The sequence below is a fragment of the Manis javanica genome, chromosome 4, assembly GCF_040802235.1.
Source record: "Manis javanica isolate MJ-LG chromosome 4, MJ_LKY, whole genome shotgun sequence".
Taxonomy (NCBI): Eukaryota; Metazoa; Chordata; class Mammalia; order Pholidota; family Manidae; genus Manis; species Manis javanica.
The window spans coordinates 106,637,450-106,662,451 of NC_133159.1; the positions used below are offsets into that span (position 1 = coordinate 106,637,450).

General features: G+C 48.2%; 4 non-coding genes across 4 annotated transcripts; 1 reads left to right on the forward strand and 3 right to left on the reverse strand.

The window, feature by feature from the left end:
* Positions 1–7,694: 7,694 nt before the first annotated feature.
* Positions 7,695–7,857, reverse strand: LOC140849348 (U1 spliceosomal RNA). The gene has a single exon (XR_012131089.1). It is a non-coding gene; the product is annotated as a U1 spliceosomal RNA (small nuclear RNA).
* Positions 7,858–8,919: 1,062 nt separating this feature from the next.
* Positions 8,920–8,991, reverse strand: TRNAE-UUC (transfer RNA glutamic acid (anticodon UUC)). Its single transcript has one exon. It is a non-coding gene; the product is annotated as a tRNA-Glu (tRNA).
* Positions 8,992–14,192: 5,201 nt separating this feature from the next.
* Positions 14,193–14,264, reverse strand: TRNAH-GUG (transfer RNA histidin (anticodon GUG)). The gene has a single exon. It is a non-coding gene; the product is annotated as a tRNA-His (tRNA).
* Positions 14,265–14,956: 692 nt separating this feature from the next.
* TRNAN-GUU (transfer RNA asparagine (anticodon GUU)) lies at positions 14,957–15,030 on the forward strand. Its single transcript has one exon. It is a non-coding gene; the product is annotated as a tRNA-Asn (tRNA).
* Positions 15,031–25,002: the final 9,972 nt, after the last annotated feature.

A 25,002-nucleotide genomic window follows, 5' to 3' on the forward strand; every position in this document is an offset into this window, starting at 1 on the left:
TATATTCAGAGGAGAATACATTCATCCTAGGGCTGTATCCAATGTAGCCACACGTAACATTTCAAGAGAATCAACTAGCATCTGGAATTCAGTTATAAAACTTAAGAACCAAATCCGTGTATCTGGAGTTTTAGAGACACTTCCATCATTCCTTGCATCAAAGCAGACATGAAAATGGAAATTAGAACATATGCTGTAAATCCGGGGAGAGGAAATCCCGGGGCAATATACCTCTAAAAACCAAAATCAGTCAAACGGAGAAATAAAGTTTAAAACCCATTTATTGCTCACAAACAGCAGTCCCGGGCCATCTTTCTCCTCTGCTCTGGAAGAAGCCAGCCAGGAAGCAAGCCAGCATCCTCCCCTTAACCTCTCAGGTTCAGGCACTCCCTCACTCCCTCGGTTGCCCAGGCAGTTGCCAGTTGACATGGAGATGAACTTCTCTCCACGCCTGAGGACATGCAAATGTACTAAAGCCAGGTGAGATATTCTGGAAATGTTACAATTTTATCCACATATGCTGAGTCAATCAAAACTGAAAATACCACATATACTACACAAGGTGCAGCTAAACCAGTCTTTATAGAGGACAATGCACAGCTTTCAATGTAAATTATGAAAATTAGGGCCGATCGCTAAGGAGCTAAACCTTCACCTCAAAAAGCTACAAAAAGAATAGGAACCACCACAAAGGCCGATAGGAACAGAAATTATATATGAAAGCAGAAATTCAAAAATTAGAAATAAAGATACAAAAGAGAGAAAGTAAATGGTTGGATCTTTGAAAAGTCTACTTAAATTGATAAAACTGGCAGGAGGGAAGAAAAGGGAGTCGTAGACATGATGAAACAACAAATGAATATCATAAAGACACATATGCCAACCCATGCAGATAATTCTCAAGCCAGAGGATTCAGTCCATGGGACTTTGAACGTAGCTGAATCCTCTGGCTTGAGAATTATCATGATTGTGTTGCTGTGGTTAAGAAAAAAATGCTTAAAGAAAGGCTTGACTTTGTCTAATGTTCTGTAAAAGTTTTGTGAATAATATAGCATGGTTGTTAGGAATGAATAAACAAGTGTGGAAACATATTTTTTGCTCAGCTAGAGATTGCGCTGTAAAGTACATTTAATTTATCTGCATAGGCTGAGTCCTCTGACTTGGGGATTATCAAGATTTTATTGCTGTTGCTATTGTATGTTATTAGATTGGTTGGAAGAGGGGGAACAAGTAAATTGTAAGGTGAGATTTCTGGAGGGGTGGCCTGTGGGTAAAATTGTAGTATTTCCAGAATATCTCCCCTGGCTTTAGTACATCTGCATATTAATAGGCATTCCAAGTTGGAAAGAAGTATGGCTTTAGTGCATTTCCATTATTCCTAAAGTGGGGAGAAAAGTTAATCTTCATAGCAATGGGTAAATACCTGGCAAGGGGGGCTTATCTGTACCCAAGAAGTGAGGGGAAGGCCAGTTGTTGCCATGTGCTGGAGCAGGAAAGAGAAAAACGGCCCCAGATTGCAGTTTGTGAGAATAAATGGATTTTAAATTTTATTTCTCCCTTTGGCTTATTTTGGTTTTTAGAGGTATTTTGCACTGGATTTCCTCTCCCTGGACTTACACTACCTTCTGTACTAGAGGTAGGCAAGGGAGAAAGGCTTGGGTAAGCCATATATCTCCCCTACTTAAAATCTTTCACTGGTTTCCCACACCCCTCAACGTAATGAAGTTCAACCTTCTTAACATAACATCAAAGGGATCCCTGTCCTGATGTCCCTGTGATAGTTCTAGTCTAACCGTTTGTCCACATTTCCTGTGATTCTCCAAATGGACCATGACCTTTTAGGATTATTGTTTTTGACCATGTTGTTTCCATTTGAGAAAGCTTCTCTTTTTCTTCCTTTCCTATTATTGACCATCCACCCTCAACAAAAACAAAAATACTCAGACACAAAGGTCTAACTCCTGCTTTTCCTTCGAAACCCAGCTCAAAGGACATCTCCTCCAGGAACCTTGATTAGTTCTCTCCTCATAATATTTGAGTTTTTGTTTGTCTCTCCTTCAAGACTGTGATGCTCTTGAAGGTCGTCTAAGTCCCCACTTCTTAGCTCAGTGTCTGCCCCCCCCAGCTTTATGTTTTAAAGATAAGCTTGACTTACTCAATTTTGAGAGTTTCTTTATTCTGAGACCCTCTTTCTATATGTTGAGTATAAGACCATAGCGATACTATGTTGAAACAATCAAAATTTTCCTTCCTTCCCTCCTTCCTCCCTCCCTCCTCCCTTCCCTTCTCTCTCTCTCTCTCTCTCTCTCTCTCTCTCTCTCTCTCTCTCTCATTCTTTCTTTCTCCTTCCTTCTTTCCTTCCTCTTTTAAACTCTCCTGGAAATCTGATGTTTTAATGAATAAATCCTGAAGTGTGATACAAAATTTATTGTTTCTGAACATTTCTCTGTAAACAGGAAGCAGGGTGTAGATGGTGGGGGTGGGTAGGAGTTCTGGTCTGTGTAAAGGAAAATGGTGATTAATGATGCAATAACGTTTTTAAACACTGTAAGATCCCCAAATTCCCCTTTTACCATTTGCTGAAAAAAGAGTTCTGTCTTTGGCCCCCTTCCTCCCTTCCTCCTTTCCCGGCGGGCTTGCGGGGACTTCCCCCGCCCTCAGTGGTCATGATCCTCCCGCTCCTCCCGCCCCTCCTCCCTCTTCTCCTTCCTCAGGGACAAAGCCGGAGGGAAGGGAGGTGGGCGGAGAAGACCCGCAAGGCCAGGGCAGAGGAGGACTTTGTTGGAGAGCTCGGAGGAGGAAGGAAAAAAGCAAGCTGTGGGCTGTGAGATAAGTGGTGAGATAAGCAGATTTCAATAGTTATGGCGTGGACTACAGCCTTCCAGAGTACCCAAATAATACAAACAAAGGAATTTAGCTTTCACTTTCAATTACAGGTTGGTTCCTGGAGAGTGTTCTCTGAGCTCACATCATCGTAAAGCTCAGCGTCATGGGTCATGTCTCCACAGGGTTGTCCTTGGCCGTAGTAAAGGGTACTGTCCACACCTTTCTCTCAAAACAAAATCTTGGAATCTCAATAACATACACTCTGCCACAACATTCATGGAGGTGGGGGCGGGGCGTGGGGTGCAAATGTGTCACATGCATAAAGTAAAATGCACAGAACCTATATGTAAAATATGACAAATGATTATATGCACACACCTGTGTAATCTCCACACAGATGAAGACGTTAAGGTAGTATTTGTCCTTTAGCCAATCGCTCCAAATCTTTACCAGGTCATAACCTTCTACTTCATCCCCCACTCCCACTTCATAATAATTCTGCTTCTGCTTCCCTCTCTTCCTCTCCTCTCCTTCTTGCCCTCCTCTTCCTGTTCCTTCTTCTTCTTTTTCAATCTGCAATGTTCCCTCAGGGGCCTTCACTTTTAAAATCCCTTATTGGTAATGAATTTGGGCACTGTTACAAGTTTGCCACTTGGATTTTTTTTTATGAAGTACACACCCCCACCCCAACTGCCACCCAATACCGTGGTGATTTTCCCATAGGTCTGTCTGTCTTTTTCTTCTTGTTTTGCAAGCATACGTTACATAACTTGGGTACCAGTTGGTTATGCTGATTGAAAATACATCGCCCAAACCATGACTTGTCTTTTTACTCTTTATTGTGTGTTTTGATGAACAAAGATTCTTGATGTCGTCAAATTGATCTGTCTCTTCATTTAGAATTTGTCTTTTTTGCCTTATTTTTTTAAATCATGGAAATACCCTGCTACATAATACCAACTAAAATAATTTTTTTTGTTTCACTTCACGTTTAGTTGTTTAATCCTCACTGAAATGATTTTGGTTATGGCAGAGGTGGAGGCCATATTACTTCCCCCTGCCTACCCTCTGAGTGCATGTGATGGAGTTATACGCTGTAGTAGTTGTACATTTATGTTTGTAATACTGTAAGTCCGGGGATTGGAAATCCCAGGGAAATATACCTTTAAAAACCAAAATCAGTCAAAGGGAGAAATAAAGTTTAAAACCCGTTTACTGCTTCAAACTGCAGTCCAGCGCCGGCTCTCTTTCCCCTGCTCCAGAAGAAGCAAGCAAGCAAGCCCCTCCTTTTGGCCTCTCAGGTTCAGACACACCCTCAGTTGACCAGGCAATTGCCAATTGAAGTGGAGATGAACTTATGTCTACCCCTGAGGATATGCAAATGCATCAAAGCCAGGCCAAGTATTCTGGAAATGTTACAATTTTATCCACAAATACCTTTGTGTTTTGAACCCTCAGTTTAGCCCACTTTCTCTGAAAAGCCCACTTTTTCATTTTTGTATATGCCAAATAAACTAAATTCTCCTGATAATTCTCGTGGTTTGTCTTTCATGTATGTAAATAATTATGGTTTTCATTTTCATCTTCACATCTCATACCTTTTCTTTCTCTTTCTTGCCTTTCCTCACTGGCTAAGATCTCCATCACAATAGTTGTGATGAGAAGTTGTCACAATAGGCCTATTTGTTTGCTTGCTGATTGTTCCTCGTTGGGAAGCGTGGGGGTGGGGCGTTAAGTCAGTATTTAATCATCAAATATAATGTTTGCTGAAGGTTTCTGTCTGTTTTTTGTTTTGGAAGCCACCCTTAGCAGATTTGGGTCCTTCTCTTTTATTCCTATTATGTGCAGAGGTTTTCAAGAATCATAAATTGATGCTGAAATTTTGTCCAATGTCTTTTCTGTGTTTTAGTGACTGTGACTTAAGCTGTTAAGACTATCCTTTAAGTTGTTAATGTGGTGAATTAGGTTAATTTATTTTCTAATGAAAATCAACCATTGTCCCCAGTTAAGACCAGTTTTGTCACGATATATTTTTAAACATATGGTTGGATTCCATATTTTAAGAAAATTTGCAGCTATGTTCAGCAATAAGACAAGCCTGTAGTTCCTGCTTTCCACATTGCCTTTTTTGTGTTTTTGACTTCAATACACAGTGTTGAACTCATAAAATAAGTTGGAGAAATGTACTGTCTTTTAGTTCTTTTAGAATTTACTTGGGTTAGAGTCATTTCCTCTAATGAACTTTTTTGGTCCTTGACCTTTCACTGTGAGGAGATTTTTGAATTCTGGTCTAAAAAATGTAAGGCTTGTAGGACTCAACCATCTGCCCCACCCGCCGCTCCTTCCCCCACCTCGCAAAAATCATTACTGGAACTCATCCATTTCCTCTAAATTTTTTCTTTGGTTGGCATATGTGTCTTTATGATATTCATTTGTTGTTTCATCATGTCTATGACATCCCTTTCGGCAGGGATGGTGGGGTGGGGGGCCCACACCTTAATGTAGTGAGGACCTCCTATATGACTTCTCAGGTTAGCTTGGAACTACCTTTATTTTTTGCACTGGCACATGCAAATGTTAATGACAAGTTTGCCATCTACCTTTAGTTTGTATTTTTTAAAGGTACCAACAAGTTTTCAAACAACAAAAAACACCTCTTAATCGAAATGGAAATAGATTGTATTCTCGCACTTTGAAAACTGTACCTTTATAATCACCGGGATTGCAAACATTAATTTAGAATTCCTGGACACACCAGAGAAAGGAAGCATGGTGAGAACCTCTGTTGCCACTTGCCCACTGGCCTCCTGGAATCAGTGTCCCGCACCTCCAGCACTCCCATGCTTCATCTACCAGCTCTCCCTTAAAAAGCAGCCTCCTGGTGCCACACTGCCCACAGGCCCTAGGTCTGAGCACAAAATGTTTTTAAAACGTAACTTTTGCCCTCTGTTTGGCCAGGCAAGGAAGAAAGAGACACAAACCCCACAGGTAGGCTGAGAGATACTTGGGCAAGGGGTTCTGGGGTTCTTTGCACACTGGGTAGGCCTATGGGGGAGGTGGGACATGGGCTCCATGTGGAAATGTCCTCTTGGCTCCACATAATCTTTACCTAATGTAACGAGGCAGGGGTCGAAAGAGGGCCAGAGTGGGGCACATCTCCCACTGTGGCAGGTCTCTTCTTCCCTGGCTCCAAGCACAGTATTGGGTAGACCGGCATGTGAAGGATGCAAGCGCCAACATTTTCCCAAGCAACAGTGATGTACTTATATTGTTGTTGCCAACCATTTTATTAGGAAGGTGTGACCTCAGAACAGAAGAAAATGGATGAAGAAAACAGAAGAGAGTGGAAACTACATCTCAGTTTCAGTCAGTCATCCAGGGTATTGTGCCAATTGTTCAGAGCCCTTAAACTGAGATGGTAGCAAGCCAGGAAACTTTGCCTTCGAGGGTTTGATCGCTGGGAAGATTTTGTTAAAGGTATTTAACATTGGTAGGTTGGCTGCAAGGTGAGTGGATGAAAGAACAGTTCCTATCCTACAGAATCGCCAAGGATATGTGTGTGAGAATATTCTCTGCGGCGCTCGTTTTGATAATAAAACAGCAGAACCAATTTGTTACTCAACAATCAGGTAACGTATAAATGTATATTCGTATTATTCCGACAACGAAAACGGCGTTGTTCAAAGTTAGGCAATCCTGACGATTCGGACGATGTTACTGATGGAAAATAATAAGAGATCACAATTACTGAGCATTTGTGGCACTCGTACAGGCATTTCCTTATTTGACGCTCAGAGCAAGCCAAGGAAATGTGTACTCCCGTCGCGGAGGCTGAGAGGTTCCGCCGCTCAAAAGGAAGGTAGGCTCCGGAGGAAGGCCAGGACAGAACGCGAGGAGGCGGAGCAGGTGGGGGGCGGGGTGGAGGGGGAGCGGGGGCAGGGCCGCAGGTGAGACGTCGCAAGCATCTGGATAACCCGGGTGGAGAAAGGGCACCCTTACTCCACAAGCCTCTCAGCGACCACAGACGTCCGGAATGCCTCCTTCGCTCTTGTCTCAGGTGAGACGCTGCAGGGCGCATCACCGTAGACCATTTCTCGTCTCTCCAAGGCGCTCAGAGGGAAGGATGGGCTGACGGAAGCGTCGCTGGGAAGTGGTCCAGCGCGCAGAGCCCCGGTTTCTGCTGGATCGTTACCCGGGTGTCTCTTCTGCGGAAGAGCGGAGTCTATACGGGAGTCTATGCCTGCTGTTCCCTGATAAGCAGTTGGGAGGGACGCCAACTTGGCCAGCTCCGTGGGCGGTGGCGACCGTGCAGGCCTCTCGACGAGGAGCTCGGAATCCAGGCGCCTGAGCCGGGCCCCTCGAAGGGCCGGGCTGAGAGAACAAAGCAGCAAGGCAACGGGTTGCGTCCCTGTCCTGCCGTGCTGCGAAAACGTTGACCCGACTTCGTCTGCAAACACTGGGGAGGCGGCTGGGTCATTTCCGTGGGTGGGGGTGGGGGTGGGGGTGGGGGTGAGGGCGGCGGCGGCTTACTGTCCCCAAGGACACAGCTGCGGCGGAAGAGGAGGGAGAGGCGCGCAGCAGCTGGCTAGCCCCGGCCGGGAAAGGGCGCGCCGGAGTCGCGAGCCTCGCTGCGACAGCGGGCCTCGGGGCCCCCCTTGTTCCCGGGAGGGCTGTGTTCTTCCGACCTGGCCCCAAAGCGACTGTGGAGCCAGAGGCCTCGGCGCCACGTCTCCCGCACTCTCCCGCAGACACACGGCCAGCCGCCGGGCGGGAGGAGATGGCACCTCTCGGACAGACTGGAGGCGTGGCCGGCAGAGCCAGTAGGGCACCACGGAAAACAGGTCGTCTCTCTTGAGCCCAGGGACACCCGGGGAGAGCGCGAACGCGGTCCCCAGCTAACAAACACTGCGCAGTCGGGTGTCCCACTTGTGCGGAAATCGCAGGCGTCAGCACGTCCGGTGCAGTGGACGAGCCCGGCCCTGGGGAAGCCACCTTCGTGATCATGGCATCTCCCCCTGCCAGGTAGGCATGAGCGCATTCCCTGCAAGCGCAGTGCGGCCTCCCATCCTCCACCGTTCACTCAGAGTCACCGCCCAGCGCTCCACCTGGCCCTGGCCGTCCTTCCGAGCCGCTCTCCCAACAGGGACTCGAGCGACGTCCCCGCGCGCACGGCGCATCAGACTGACCGCCGTTCCGCCGCGCGGCCCCCGGCCCGCTGACGCCACCGGCTGCCGCTGGGGGCTCGGTCCACGTCCCCTCCCCGGGTCTCGCCCGCTCTCCTCTTGCCTCACGGGGGGCACAGCGTGCATCCCGATAGGTCTGCGGAGCGAGTGTCGAAGGGAAAAGGGAAAACGTGCCCAGTGCTTGGTGGAGTCTACAGGGTTTAAACGCAACAGCCGTCGTAGAATTCGACTACGGTACCATTTGACTGTGGTACCACTGCTTTGACATTCGTGTGCTGATTTTTACCCCTACCCTCTGCTTCTGGCAGCGCTAACAGTTTCCATTTTGTGCATACGGCACACGCTGCCTTTGTTGGGTCCGCTACCATCACCTCTCTACACACGCGGGGCAGCCCTCGGGCCCTCGGGGACCAGACCTACCGCTCCCCGCTCACCTTGCTTTCAGCCCTCGCGGGTTTCGCCTCCAGGCGGCCTTTGTGAAGGCCGCAGAAGCATTTCATCTGCGCACGGAGCTGAGGAGGCTGGGGAGGCTGGGCCGAGCGGCGCGTTTGCAGGGTAGGCACGAACCGCACGCCCGGGCGTGGCGGCTCTCAGTTATTCGGAGCTCTCAGCACGCCCTGCGCCCCTGGGGCGGCAAGGAGCGTGGGCTTGGGGGCAGCCCCACAGGGATGGGAACCTGAGCACCTCTGCGTAAACCTGAGCAAGATGCTTGACAGCCCCCTAAAGCCTCTTTTGCGGGAGGCCGTTACGGAGCTACGCAAGAGCCTCGTGCCCGAAGAAGCGGCCGGCGGACGTTCGCCCTCGCCCACTGGAGTTGAAGACTCGGCGAGGGGACCACAGCCACGTGGAGCAACACGCAGGGGTGGAAAGGAAGATTCTCCGGGTGCGGGTCGGCCACGCAAAAGACAGTTCCCTGACCGGGAATCGAACCCGGGCCGCGGCGGTGAAAGCGCCGAATCCTAACCACTAGACCACCAGGGAGATGGCGGCCAGGGGCTTCCCCTGTTTCCCTAAAATCACACTGCCATGTCTTCCCACGTCCCCACCGCGGGAGGTCTGGGCGTCCGCCGGCGTTTGTGGGTGCCGGTAGAGGCTGCCCTTCGTCCCAGGAATCCCTTAAGACCGGTCCTTCCCTGCTTTCTCCAAAAGCGAGCCCGCAGGCTACGCACTGAGCGCCCGCCACACCCGCCAGACGCACAAGCCCCCGGCGCGCGTTGCCTCGTACCCGCCGCCGCGCCGCGCCGCGGACCTAACTGCCCTGGAGATGCGACTTTGCGAGGCGAGGCAGCCGCGCGTGACCGGGGAGCGGACGAGGTTGCAGGGAGGAGGCGGAAGGAGAGCCGTCGGGGAGAGACCCCAATGCCCAACACCATAAAGGGCTCTGAGGGATGCGGGAACGCAGTCGGCGTGGGTGGAAAACGCTTTCCAGCAAGGCTCGGCGGGCCTGGACGGAATTGCGGAGGTTCCCCGTACACCCTGCCGCGCCGGCGGTTCCCGGCAACTCCATCCTTCTTCAAGCTCAGGCCAGACAGAATCTTACGAGTTCTCTCGGATGCCGGCGTTTTCCTCAGACGCCACAACCAGTCGGTCAGGAACTCGTGTTTTCTCCGCTGTCAAGTGTGTGGACGTTGACCCACAGCAGGCGTTTTCAACTTCCGCAGTGCTGCTATTCTGGATGGGATCTTTCTCGGTGGGGGAGGGCTGCGCCCGCGGCTTGCAGGACAGGATGTCCAGTGACATCCCTGGCCTCTGCTGACTAGACGCCAGGGGGGAAACTCTCCCTCCCCTCCCACTTCCCCCAGTCGTGACAACCAAAAACGCCTCCAGGCGAGGCCTAGTGTCACAGCGCGGGGGCGGGGGGTGGGGGCCCAAATCTCCCCCGACTGAGAACCAGCGATGTGCACAGTCCCTGCTGTTCCTGGTCTCTGAACCTGTGCAGACCACTCCCCGGATCAGGGCACAGGGGTGGATTCAACCCTGGGCCCCCACCCACGCGGGCCAGCCAGGAGGAGGGCTGGGTCCGCTGCGTTGAGGTCCCCCTCGCCCTTTGTGGAACTCCCCACCACCTTGGATTCAACCTGCAGAGAAGCTTCACGGGCCTCTCTATTCGGCTTCCGCGGGCATCCCCGAGGAGCGGGTGTCCCCAGCACGGGGAAGAACGCCGCTTGATTGTGGTGCCCGACCTCCACCCCCGCACGCGCAGCCTCCCGGGCTCCCCCTGGTCCCAGCAGCGGCAAGTCCCGTCCTGGGCCGGCCTGAGCTCCGCCGAGACGCCCAGACCGGGAGGGATACCTGGGGGAAACCAGCTGAAAGTTCCTGCAGTCCTTCCCACGAGGGACCCCGAGAGGGTCCTGAGGGGAATGAAAGGCGGCGAATCCTCTCTTACCGGGTAGGCGGAAGAGAAGAAAAAGCCGATGAGGGTTCAGGATCTAGACTTACCCGTGAAGTCGACCTCTTCGAGAACCGCGTCCTTCCGCGGCTGGTGAAGGTGAGTGGGGTCCCTTGTCTCCAGTCTGCCAAACAGACACAGCGGACAGCGACGGCCCGGCCCGGACGCCGGTGAATGGGCAATCCCCAGCCTTCCCAGCCGGTAGTACTTGAGCTTCCCTGTACCAGATTTCCTTGGATCCCAAGGAGGCAACTGAATACTTTTTATTTTCACAACTGCTCTTTTTTGAGGGAAGGATCGATCTGATGGGAAGCACGTAGGAAAAACACTACAGTAAGGAAAGCAACTCTTGTTGAGATGGTCGCATTCCTCTCCCATCCCCTTAACAATTAATTGCACCAATTAGTAGGTGAATGGATAAAGAAGATGTTGTACATATACACAATGGAATATTATCCAGCCATGAAAAGAAAACACATCTTGCCATTTGCAACACCATTGATGGAGCTATAGAGGGTATTATGCTCAGTCAAATAAGGCAGGTGGAGAAAGACAAGTAACAAATAATTTCACTCATTTGTGGAGTACAACGAAGCAAAACGGAAGGAACAAAACAGCATCGGACTCACAGACTCCAAGAATGTCTAGTGGTTACCAAAGGGGTTGGAAAGGGTGTGTGGGGAGGAAGGAAGAAGGGGAGTAAGAGGCAATATAATTAGCACTCACAATAAAGGTTGGTCACGGGGAAGGCAGTATGGCATGGAAAAGACAAGTAATGGCTCTACAGCATCTTGCTACACTTATGGACAGTGATTGTAATGCGGTGTGTGGGGGGGACTGGATAATATGGGTGAATGGTAAGACCACAATGTTGCTCATGTAAAACCTTCAGAACATTGTATATCAATGATACTTTATTCTAAAAAAATTAATTGCACTTTCCCAGGTCACTTTTAATGCACATGTAGTGGAATCTGAGCGGAGTCTAGGAGGTTCATGGTCGAACCTGGGAGGTATAGGAACTTGAAGTATGTTGGTCATTTTTATGTAAGCATGCATTCTAAACACAAACAAACAAATGCTTCTAGCTCACCTGGACCTTTTCTACAAAGGTGGTAAATAATAACTTACAAACAGATGGAAAATGCCATAAAATGGCCTTAAGTGCTTGTCGTTTCCACTGAAGTTCTTCTCTCCCGGATATGCTCATCAGTGTGTTCACTGTCTCCAAAATCGGACATGACCTGAAAATCAGGTTTCTGGTTCCAGCCTATTCCCTTTTTCTTCTTTATCTCTGCCTCTTCCTCATTTTCTTCCATATGCAGAAAAAGTCATCTATCCCTCAGCCTCCAGTTTGCAACATCACACCCCATGATACGTTTAGCAATTTGGGGACCCTCCGTGGGACTCCACCTCTCTTAGAAAGAAGAGGAAATTGTAAATAGCACAAAGTTTGTACATTTCACGGTTAGAAATAACTACAGAAAACTTCTCCTAAGCTCAAAGGCCTGAAAAGTGAGCTAACTCCCTCCCTGTCACCACATATGGGTCCCCCAATGCCACTCAGTGGAAAACCCAGATTCCAGTGTTGAATTTTGTAGACTTTTTGCAAGTTCAGCCACCCTGCAGGCAACTGGAGATTGATTCTCCCCAGAGGGTACAATAGAGGTCTTCGGCCACAAGGGGGCAACCAGTGCGTGTGAGGGAGGGCCTGTGTCCCACGCTGAAATGAGAGGAATGAAGTGACTGCTTGTCTTGATCTGTGTGATGGTTACCAGAATTATTGCAGGTTTGTTCTACATGAAAAAGAACAGAACTGGGGGACTTGCACTACCCGACTTTAAGACTTAGTATGAGCCCCTATAGACCAGGCGATGTGTAAATGGCGTCAGGATACATAAATAGATAAGTTGACTGAGTTGAGGGACTTGAAACTGACCCGCGGCTCAGGTGGTAAATTAGATTTCAGTCAAAACAGTTCAGGGGGGAAAGAAATAGGTTCGCTATTGATGGGGGACAGAGGCAGACGACAGCTTTATTTCTATCTCACACTACCCACAAAAGTTAATTTGAGGAGTATCATAGACCACAACATAAAAGTTAAAGGTATAAAGCATTTTGAGCATACTTTGTGACTTGGTGGTAGGCAAAGCTTTACTAAACAAGACCCAGAAAAAGTACGTACAAAGAAAAGACGTGATAAATTGGACTTCACAAACATTAACCATATCTTCTCACCAAAAAAGAGGCCGCTAAGAAAGTGAAAAAGCAACCCACAAACAGGGACAAAATAGTCACAGAATATATCTGACTCAAAAACTTGTAATTATCATGGATGATGAGCTCCTCTTGATAACTTAAAAAGCAAACAACCCAAGTCTTTTAGGTGGGTAAAAGACATGAACAGATACTTCAGAAAAGAAGACATACACATGGCCAGCAAAGCACACGAAAAAGTGCTGTAATATTCTTAGCTGTTGGAGCAATGGAAATTGAGACCACGTTGAGATGCCACTACTCCCAGTCCCCGATCTTAAAATTATACGAGAGGTAACCCCCCATCTTGTTGTAGATACGGAACAACTACAACTATCCCACATTGCTTGTGGCAATATAGACGTATAACCATTTGGGGGAAAAGCTTTGGCAGTTTTTCTGAAGTGGAGCATCTGCCACTCTTTGATACCAGCAATTCTTCACCTAGGTTCCCTCCCACCACTCCAAGAGCAATGCAGACACACGTCCACAAGATCCCTTGTGGAAAGAATGTTCCAAGCAGCTTTATGCACACTAGCCAGTCCTGGCAACAGCCCAAATGTTCCTTATCAGGTGAATGGCAGACAAAACTGTGCTGTATTTCTGCCCAGGAATACTACTCAGCAACGAAAGAGGAATGACCTCTGCTTTTCTCAACAATAGATAAAGTCAGAGACGTTGTGCAAAGAGAAAGAAGGGTGCAGAAAAGAGTATTTGCACTGTGATTCCATTAGTATGAAGTCCTAGAAGAGGCAAAGGTTAAGTGAAAAGAGTATGGATAGTGGTTGTTAACAAATAAAGCAGAGGACAATGCCGATGATTTTGATGACGCTATTTTATCCACGGCGCAGTTACCGAATCCAGGCACATATGACACCAGCAGAATGAAGTGGAGTTCTCTAGTTGGCCCCAGCTGGCAGATGAAGATGTCGAGGCACTGTCAAAAGTCCAGAAATAGCGGAAGTAAAATCCACTGGATCACTGACATAGTGATAAACAAAGACTTACTGTACACAAAAAGACAGCTGGGGAACCGGGAGCGCTCACACGGAATATTGAATGAGGCTCGGGGGTATATTGTTTTATTCATACGGTGAGGAGGCAAAAATACAGTGGGTGTTTTATTCTTCACAGTGATTCCTATGCCCTTAGAGATTCCCTAGTGATCCGAAATTGGTTAAAAGTGGTTACCAATTTAGTTGATCCTTAGTTTCGCGCATGGATTTCGGAGGCACATTAACAAGAAGTGGCCTAAGTCAAGTTTCACTTGTTTTGCAAAATAAGCTAAGTTAACGTTTGCTTGCACGTCTAAACTGGTTTGTCCGCTCAGGGAATTTTCAAGTCTGACTTCCATTTGTGTTAGACTTTAACAAGTCCCCGCCTTAGGGAAGATTCTTTTGCTCAGAGAACAGTGGATGTCCCCAGGTGGGAGTACTGTAGGGCTCCCATCCCTTCCGACCTCTGGGCGGGGTCTAGTGACTGCTCCTTGGCCTCCAGGAGAGGAAAACGGAATTCTGCACTAAGAACTAGAGAAGACTGCCGTGACTCGGATTCGAACCGAGGTTACTGCGGTCACAACGCAGAATACTAACCACTATACAATCACGGCACGCCACAGCCCAAGCCGCAGCACACTGTCTTGCGTGATGCATACATCCAGAAAGTCATTGCAATGGACTGCGCTGCTTTCTTCTCAGACAGCGGCAGGCATTTGTATTCTTGTTTCGTTCATGCCCGCTCTCCGTTTTATCCTTCCTTCCTCTAAACTCTGATACACATCTTAAAATATAAGAAATAATCCCCATCTCCCCGGCGTCCAGCCCGTGCCTCTGGGCAGGCCCGCGGGGAGGTCTCGTGGTCCTCGTCCACGCCACCTTTTGGCCTCCCTCTCACTCCCACTCCTACCCCCACCCCCACCCCCACCCCTGCCCTCGTTCCGGCTCCAGCCCCACCGGCCGCGGCCGAGGGGAGCGCCGGGGGCGCAGGCGGCCGAGGGAAGGAGGAGCCAGGGGGAGCGCCCTCACGGGAGCCCTCCGCGCAGGCAGCTTTCCTCGGGCTCCCCTCGGCTCAGGCTCGGGGGCACTGGCGTCCCAGGCAGGTGCGGAGCGAAGCGGGGAAAGGCGTTTCGGCATCGCCCGACGTGCGTCTCTGCAGCGCGACGAACTCGCCGCGTCGACCGGCCTTCTCGTGTTTTGCGAAGCCCTGGCGCCTGCACGGCCGTCGGGACAAAGGCGGGCAGCTCCCTCTAGCGCTGAATGAGGGCCAGCTCTGTGTGGGGGCCCGGCGCAGCAATGGGCGCAGGTCTCTGTGGCGCAATCGGTGAGCGCGTTCGGCTGTTAACCGGAAGGTTGGTGGTTCGAGCCCACCCAGGGACGTGTGTTCAAACATTTTAGAGTGTAGAAGGTTGGCAGTTGATTCCCCTCCGCGCATCCTCTGGCGGGAAGGACAAGACAGACCTGCACCACCACCCAGTCCTTTGTGTCTTGTGCACACTTGGAGACCCAAGCCGCGGTCAGAAGATCGCTACCGATTCTCGCGCAAGAAATCTGGAGCTTCGGCAGTTCTCGACGCGGTAGAACCGTTATTCCTTGTAACGGTGGAGTTTCCATCGTTTGTCCTTGTATTTATTCAGTCCTTTCGGTATGCTTCTCAGATTAACTTGGGTCTACGATATTATGGTTACGAAAATGCTGCCGTAGTCATCTTTCTTGTGTACATATCTTTGACCACTTGGACAAGGCTTTCCGTAGGGCAGAGTCCTGGAAGAGCAAGTGCCTTATCCTAGCGTTTACATGCATGGTTTCTATAAGATTCCATTTTCTCCCCTTTGTTGGCTTATGAGCTACAGCTCTTTCTTTTGTTACTCCAGCGACTGCTGGAGGCTTTCTTTATAGCATGCATCTGTATCTCACCACCGTCTCCCTTCAAGTCATACCGCATCTCTTCACAATTCTGTCCTGCCTGCGTTTATGCTGCAGCGGTCACGCGTTTTACTTTACTTATGCTAAAAATCCAGAATCCATCGTCAATACTTTTGTTCAATCTGTCTCAGTTTCTAACGAAATTTAAATAATAAGAAAAATTCTCATATAGTTTCCCATGCAGATGCCATTTCTGCCGTCCTTTATCCCTTTGTTGTACACACAGATTTCCATCCGATATGAGTTTCCTTCTTCCTGGAAGACAACTTCAACATTTCTTGTAGGGTGGGTCTGCTGGTGATGAAGTCCTTCAGCATTTGTATGTCTATAGGTGTCGTTATTTGCCAACATTTGCCGAGGGGGGTGGCAGGGGGAGAGGTGGGGAGACAGAATTCCACGTTGGCTCCCCGCACCCGCCTCAGACCTCTAAAGATGTTACCCGACTGACTTCTCACTCACACTGCTTCTGATGAGAAACCTGACATACTCTTTATTTTTGTTTTCTGTATGAACCATGTCTTTTTCCTCCAGCTACTTTGGAGAGTTTTTCTTTTTGTAATGGATTTGAGCAATTTAATAATGATGTAACCAGATGTGGCTTTCTTCATGTTTATTCTGCTCATGGATTGGACATATTATGATTGGAAAATGTTCCATCATTGTTTCTTCAGAATTATTTCTTCTCATCCAGTCTTTTCAGGGACTGTAATTACTCTTACATTAGGCCTTTTAAAGTTGTGTTACCATTCACTGATGCTGTGTTCATTTAAAAATAATTTTTTGTGTGTGAGTTTCATTTTGGGTAATTGCAATTTTCAAGCTGTGTGTGTGTGTGTGTTTTCCTGTGCAACGTCTAATATTATATTAATTCCATCTGGCGAATATATTAGCTCTAGAGTCTTTTCTGATTATAGTTTCCATCTCTCAAGATTGACTGTGATCACTTGCACATGTTCCACGTTTTCACTTAACTCTGGACATAAGTAACACAACCATCATTACTGCTTTAAAGCTGCCTCTACTAATTTTAACGTCCTGCCAGTTCTGGTTGGGTTTTGATTAACTGATTATTATTCTCCTTACAGTCATGTTTTCCCTGTCTCTTTGCATGCCTGGCATTCTTTGACCAGGTGCCAGATGCTGTGAAAGTTTACCTTCTTGGGTACTGGCTATTTTGGTATTCCTATAGATCTTCTTAAGTTTTGTTCTGGGGTACAGTTAAGTGACTTGTAAAAACTTTTGATCCTTACGAATCTTGCTTGTATGTTTTTTTAGGTAGGTCTGTCTAGGGCAGAATATTCCCACCTCTGAAACTGGACCTTCCTGGGTGTTCTTCCCAATGGCCCCAGGTATAATAACTAGTCCAGCCTGGCTGGTGGTGGCCAGTACAATTTCCTGCCCCATGTGAGCACCAGGCACCATTCCATGACCTTTTCAGAAGTTTCTTTCCTTGGCCTCAGGCAGTTTCTCCCTAAGCATGCCCTGATCAGTAGTCTGCTGAATACTTGAGGGAGACCCTTTCCTTATCCCTGGATTCTGTCCAACTCTCTCATCACTGAATCTCTGGCCTAGGAACTCCGACTGCCTTGCTCTCCACAGGCTCTCAGCTTCATCTCCACAGTCCAAGGAGTTGGCCTCAGATCTCCCTCCTGGTGCCCAGCCTGCAAACTCTGAAATCAGTGGCCAATGGCAGGGCTCGCCTTGTTTGTTTCTCACCCCCTAGGGTTTGCTGTCCTTTGCTGCCTAATTTCCAGTGTCTTGAAAACAGGCATTTCATGTGTTCTGTCTTTTTCTTTTTCAGGGGTGGAGGAGGGGCCCTGAGATTTTAGGCAGGAGGATAATCCTGATTTCTGTCACTCCACCTTTGCTGGAAGCTGAAAGCATCTTTACGTGTTCTCCATTTGACTAAATTAAATGGTGTGCCAGTTCATATTCCAATGTATTTTTCCAGCTCAATGAAAGAGGCTTTTCCTTCATACTCCTGCCAGCACAACAAACATTTCATATATCTGTCTGATACTCTAACAATGGGAGTGGTGGACTCAAATAATCCAGGGGGACAACAGAAGGACAACGTGGACATTACCCAGATATAGCCTATTGCATATGTGTTTGGCAGCTAATCTTCCAAGTAATTAGAAAGTCTCGCAGTAATTGTGATTGTTTTCAGTGGTGACCCATGTAATCGGATCCAGACAAGACTGGCCAGAGTGACCCTCAGTTGCTTTCTGCCAAGCAGTATTGGTTGTACTGGAAAAACAGCCACTGCCCCCAGTGTGAGATGACAGCTCGTTCTAGTTTTTATTTGCATTTCCCTGATAATTAACAGTGTGAGCATCTTTTCTTCTGCCTGTTGGCCATCTGTATTTCTTCTTTGGAGAAATGTCCGTTCAGGTCCTCCCCGCATTTTTTAATCTGGTTATTTGTTTTTTGTTTTGGCGTTGAGGTGTATGAGTTATCTGTATATTTTGGATGTTAACCCCTTATCGGATGAATCATTATGAATATATTCTCCCAGCTGATGGTGTCCTTTGCTTTTTAGTTTGATGTAGCCCCATTCCCTTTCCTTTATAAATTCCATTTTTGCTTTCATTAGATGCACACAATCTAATGACTGGCCTCCTTCCTATACGAGGCTGCATTAGCATGCTGACAGCTGTCTCTAAATTACTCTTGGACAGTGTTTGGATATATCTGCAAATATCCCATTTAAGACGCACCATTGGAACCAACAGAATGCATCTTGTGCAGTCCTGGATCCTTATAGCTACTGGCTTACCTTCCCTTCTGTTTAATCTCAACAACAAAAATGAGCTCTGTGGCTTTGACACACTCATTAAGGTCCTTAGACATTCTCTCTCTCTCCTTCTCACTCTCTCTGCCTCCCAAGCTCCACCCCCAAGTGTGGGTCTGTGTCTGTCTGCCTGTCTCTGACCCTCATGCTCTAGGCCGTTCCCAATCTTACCTACTTTCTTCTCTTCAGCTGTCCAGGACCTCGAATGAGAATGCATTTCAATCACTGAGCATTTGTTAGGTGCTTAGTGGTGCCAGGCCTGCTCTGGGAGGGATGCTGCCTTGTGAACAAACCCAAGCTCCCCATCCCCTGGAGCCCACGTGTTTGAGCATCAAAAAGGAGCAGTGTGGCAGGAGCACAGTGAGTTGGTGTCCTTCCCAGGTGTGTCTACACACACACACACACAATCACATGCCCTAAGGTCATTAGTGGTGAGCATGACAAGAGAAGCAAAGCAGAGATTGGGGTAGTGGATGACTTCAGATCTAGAAGGCAGGTAAATAAGAACCAGGAATTAAATAATTCCCCTTCCTTCCCTCCCTTCCTTTCCCCTCCCCTCTCCTCCCTCCCCTTCCTTTCTCCCCCTCCCCTTCCCTTCCCCTCTTTCCCTTCTCTCTTTCCTCCCTCCCTCCCTCCCTCCCTCCCTCCCTCCCTTCCTTCCTTCCTTTTTTACTACCTGGAGCAGACACTGTATGTGTTCTATTCTTCTTAAAGCAACAATGATGACCACATGCTCACCAACATCCCCTAAGGTACTCACACCTGTTAACATATGGCCACTCTATAATCTATAAAAATATGAAGCAGCATTATATTAAAGGACATTATATCACTTCTCTCTCAATCAGAAAATCTCCCGGCAATATTTTACATTAATTAACTCAATTTGAGTATCATTCAAAGAACTTAATGATCTTAAAATCACAAACTAAGTTGACACATAATAAGAATGCATGTTGGTGTCATATATTAGACACCACCCAAAAACGTTCACTCCTGAATTGTAAGTGGACTAATTAAGTCACTATGATCTCTAGAATTATAAAATTTAATCTCTATTTAAATGGTAACATATGGTCTATTTAATTTACCAGAACACATAATTTTAAATTTTATAAACTTAAATAGTTATTGGAATTAAAATGTGCTTATTGGACCAGTAAAATCAGTATAGGAAATTTAAGCAGTTCAGTACCATTAGAATTTGAGGAGAAATTACTTGTGCAGAGATTTGTATAAATAAGAATATATAACAAGTATTTTCCATATTATTAAAAAACCTGAAAGACAACATAAAGCAGTTTTTAGATCAAAATTATTAAACCAGTGTGATGCATACCAGAAATGAGTCATCTTTAGAAGTATATGACATAAACATTTTCTTTGCCATCATATGTCAACTATTAAAACTCTTTAGAATGTTTAAAAGAACTCAAGATTCATCCTTATTATCAACTTGAATTGTTTTTCTTGTACCTAGCACTGAGACCACTAATTTACCTACAGTTAAACCCTTTTTCTCCTGCACTGCCCCCCACGACCCTTGAGTTAGATCTAGCAAGGAAGGAAATGCAAGAAAAAAACAAAAAGAAAAACAAAACAAAAAAAACATCAATAGCATCTGGGATCCTGGAAATAGAAACTCTGTGACATCCCGGCTCTGGGGATAGGCACAAAAATGCATGTGTCTGCTGCAACTCAGACTGAAGCTGGAATCAGGTCAAGGTCAGAAGAAGACAAGAGGAAGGACCATTAGCACAGGGCAGCTATCTACCTGCCAGCACGGAGACAGACAGCTCTGCAAAGCTCCTGAAAACTCTTCCCTTCTCTTTGGTGCATGTCCCACCGGCTCCACTCATCCTACCACCACAGGAAAGGATTCTTCAACCTTCTGTTGGGTCAGGACCCCTTCCAACCCTGCAGGGCAGAGTGAGCCAGTCAGGAGACAAGGGGGTGGCTGCACTTCCCGAAAGGGTCTCCCAAGGTAGGTGTTTCCGGAGCTTAGGCTGGCCCAAGATGACATTGCCCCTCAAAGCAACCAGGAGGAGTGGGGAGGGCAGCTGGTGCTGGGGCAGGACAGCCTGATGGCGCTCCTGCAAGCACAGGGCATGACTGGCCTGCGCTTTGGGGCAGAGCCAAGGAAAACTGCCCCCAAGCTTCCCTACAGCCTGAGGGGACAGGTGTCTGGTTCCTGAAGGGGCAAGAAAAGCCCCCTCCATGGGACAGGAGGCGCTCCCATGGTCTTCGAGGAAAGGCCCCTCGGAGGCTGGTTTTGAGGGACATTGCCAAAGCAAAGGAGCAACAGTGGCCTAAACGACGATCTTGCAATGTCTGCACGTTCCCCTCAAATGGCGACCAATTCATATATTTGAAGAGACAGTGAGAAACAAATGTGGGAACATGGTAACTGGTGCGCTTCGGTTAATAATGGGTGGCGTGCCATCTTCCAACTTTTGCCTACGTTTCAAAGTTTGTTTGTTTGTAAGGAGTGGCTGGAACTCAAGTTCCAGGTTCTTAGTAGATGAAAACTCTGAAAGGGAGACGTTAGGTTCCTGGGCAGAACGGAGAAGGCTTAGAGACCAGTAGCTTCACCAGCTGCACTTCACCTGTCACCTCTCCCAGCCTTGGGAGGCTCTGGGCTGGAGGCCAGACCACCAGGTGACTGGCCTGTGTGCCATTCTAGTCCGGCTCTATCGCTGTGTGACACAGAGGCAAGGACACGCGCTCTCTCCGAACCTGGGTTTTCTCAGGAGGAAGGTGCGATCTGGGCCCTCAGCAGGCCCCGTCTCCTTCCTGACCTCCGAGCTGGCTCAAGCGGCTCCCAGCAGAAGGGCACGCGTATGGGAGCCTCTATGGGCACCCGCCGGCTCAGAGTGGAGCACAAAAGTCTTCCTGCGCATGTCTTTGGCTGGAGCCCCAGGTGCTGCCTTGGGTCCATTTTCTTTGGTTCTGTTCTCGCAAACTCAGTTGTTCAGCAAGTGCGCTGGGGTGGGGGAAAGCCAAGTGTGCTTCAGAGGGAAGAACCTGTTGTTTTTCAGAGCCATAATACCCGGGGACCTGTGGAGAAGATTTGCGCGCTGCATGAAACGATTTCTGGACCTGAAGGGCACCCGCAGCCGACTCGTCGGTGGCTGTAGCCTGCTCCACAGTGTGAGCGAGAGCGAACAAAGGGGGCCTGGCCGGAGGGCTCAGTAAGCTGTCAGGTAGCAATGGAAGTTCACCCGCTGCTCCTTATGGATAGAAAAAACAGCTCTGCTCCTCAGGGCTCTTGTCGTTGACCCGATTTCTGTGCTTTAAAGATGAACGTCAGCGTCGAGAAAAGTAGACTGTTTGCGCTCGGTTTTGAACCGCGGGAGTTTCACATGTGAAGCGAACGTAATAACCGCTACGCTATGGAAGCGAGAAAGACCTCGTCTCTAATCGTCGGTCCTGGAAGTCTTAGGTGGCGCCGTAAGGGTTTTGGCCACCCCCGTGTTTAAGTGTAAAAGGCACTGGAGGCACCAGAGATCTCGCGGGCTAGAAGACTGCAGTTCCCGAGAAGTCCCTGCTCTCGGAGGCTTCAGGCGCTGGAGGGTTGGGTACGTTTGAGCCCCGGCGACCCCCTCTGGGGGCGCCGCGTGGGCCCCTTTCCCGGCCACGACGTTCGGAGCGCTGCGTACTCGGCAAAGGAAAGTCACCCAGGAGCAGTCGAACCCGCGCTCCCAACCCTCCGCTCTGCTTCGATGCTCCTGTCCTGCGGGCTCTCCCCTCGCAGCACCATCTGAGGGTCCATTAATCCAGGCCGTATAACGGAGGGGTGGAGAGCAAGCGCAAGAAACCCACTTTAGTGGCCCAGAGCTGAAGTGTGGCACAGCCATGACTGGGTCACCAGACCCTCCTTATTTCACGGGCATCTATTCGAATCTACCTGGCCTTTATGAAACTGAGACCTGGGTGGGCTGTCTTGAGTACCTGTCTAGGAGCTCTGGTGCCAGATGTGAGCAAGATGGTAGTGACGACTTGGGTGTGACTGCAGCCACCGCCAACCCCTAATATATGCAGTTAGGTATTTGGAACGAGGTGAGGATGGAATACCTAGAAAAATAGATTTTTTAAGTCGTTTTCACTCATCCTCCCCAGTGAGAGTGTGTAGGGCATTGTTGTGTGATAGGAACTGGAATGTAATTTAGCACACCCACTTCCCTAATATTTGGCAGTTCCACATAAAGTTAAAATATACCTACACTGTTACCTAGTAATATTCTACTTACTTCCCAAGAAAAACGAATGCATACATCCAAAGAGGCTTCTACAAAACTGTTCATAGCAAACCATGTATACTTGGCAAAAACTGGATAAAACGCAAATGCCCCTCAACAGAAGTGATGTGCAAATCTTTGTGTATTTGCATATCAACAGTCCGCAGTAAAATCAGCCAAACTAAGGATGAGGCAATCACATGGATAATCCCCCCAAACAGTATGTTCTACAAAGACGTCTTTCAAAAACTAATTTTGAACATTGAAAGTATATCTATGTTAATGAACCTGTCTGATACTTCAGTGTGGCTCCATTTGCACGAAGTATCAGAAGAGAAGAGTAACTTCCTACATGGGTGGAAATATTCTATACATTCGTCTGGCTGATAGTTACAAGGGCTTTTATCACATGCCACTGTCTACTGTTTACATTTACATTTTTAACTACAAAAATAAAGTTAATTCTCCTTCAAAATAGAGAACCTTCAAAAAGAAAAATTGTTTTAGCTCTTGGTTTTACTGTGGGGGATATATGCACATCTCTATGCCCCAGTAAAATATTCTGTATTCTATAAAATCTGTGCAAAAGATTCTGATAAATTAGACCTTTTCATATTTCCTAGACAATGCTGGAACTTTGGAACACCTTAAGTCCATTCACTCTCATCCCGATTTTTGAGTTATTGGCCTTAATTTTATTTCAGCCTGTATTTTAAATCAGAGGCATTATCATTGCTCAGACAATAATGGTTACTTGATTTAACCACACATTTCATCTATCCACTGCTCCTCGTTCCATCTGTCATTTTCCGCATTCCTTTGGAATCGTTTAAGCTCCGCCTGAAGAGTTACCTGATGGGTCTCCTTTAGTTTGGCTCTGCTGCTTTTCTCTGAAGGTCTTTACTCACTTTCCCTTGCAAGATATTGGATCAGAGATTAGTGGTGGGTGGTGGGTGGGAAATTATATTGCTCTAGCCCGTAATAGTGTCCTCTTTTTCATTGTTTTTGCTGAGAATTCAGCTCCTAGTCCTTGGACGACTGGAAATTTTCCCCACCTGGGTGCTGCTCTGGGTTTTTTCACTTGCCTTTGGTGTTGGGCAACTTTGAGCTTGTCTTCACCTGGCTTGAAGCTCCCAGATCTCTTTGCACATGTGGTTTGACAGATCATCATGTTTTTTCTTAATGGTCCCTCCTGTAAGACCGGAGGGAGTGGAGGAAGGGATGGGTCTCACTGGAGGAACCCGACTCCTGCCAAATAAGGAAGAGAACGGCAAACGTCACTCAAATGATTCAACGGGAAGTCCCTAGCCATAGGTCCCGCCTAGAACATGCATCACAGTACTTTCTCCCCAGCAACCCAGCATGGCCAGGCATTGGTGATAATGCCCTCCGATCTCTCCCAGCACCCTTGATAAGCCTGTCGTCCCTCTTCTGGGTGCAACTTCCCTGGCCCATGCACGGACCAGTGAACCTTGCCTGGGATTGCGCTAATAAATTTTTTTTTGGCTCTTTTGTTGCAGCTTGCCTGGTCTGGTTTCATTTACCTTACACTTGGTGCTGAAACCCCTCCTCTCCCAACCCGGGACCTCTCTTCGGAACAAGACCTTATCCCAGGAACTCAGACAACTTGATGGGTCCCTCATTTTCCCTGCTCCCTCCTCCTACCCTCCACAGGGTGCCTGGTCCAAAATCGCGGCAGCATCCGGATGCCCCTCCAGCCTGTGCCTATTTGCCTCCAGTATAGTGGAGACGTCCCTATCTCCAGATCACCAAACCTGTTTTTCCCTCCCTAACCGGAGTAGATCCGGGATGCTAGACCTACTCGTTTAGGAACCCAGGGATGGAGGAGATAGTCATGGGAAGTCAGCACTCAAAACCTGAGGCACAGACCCCACTGAGGTGTCTTACTTTCTATCTCACTACTCTGGGCTTCTCCCAGGATATCCATGAACAGAAGCTGATCTTCCTTTGTTCTTGGGCCTGGCCCCAATATCCTATGGATAACCAGTCTCCCTGGCCCCCCGAGGGAACTTTTGATTATGGCCTCCTCACCAATCTCAGCAGCTATTGTCACTGGACTGGAAAATGGTCTGAGGTTCCCTATGTCCAGGCCTTTTGGGCATTGCGCTCCCACCGAGACCTCTGTGTTGGGTATTCTTCAGCCCAAGTCCACCTGGCCAGCTCCCCCGGTAGGGGCAACCAACCTCTCACTGTGCCAGAATCTTCCTTTACAGATCCCCCAGAGGACCTCGGCCACCCCACTCCAGCCCCTTCCCCTCCTTCTACTTCTCGCCCGTCTCCTTCTCCTTAACCATCTGCCCCTTCCCAACCCCCTCCTTATTCGCCCTCTGGTGCCCAGGCCTCTTCCATTCAGGCCTCTTCTGCCCCTGCCCC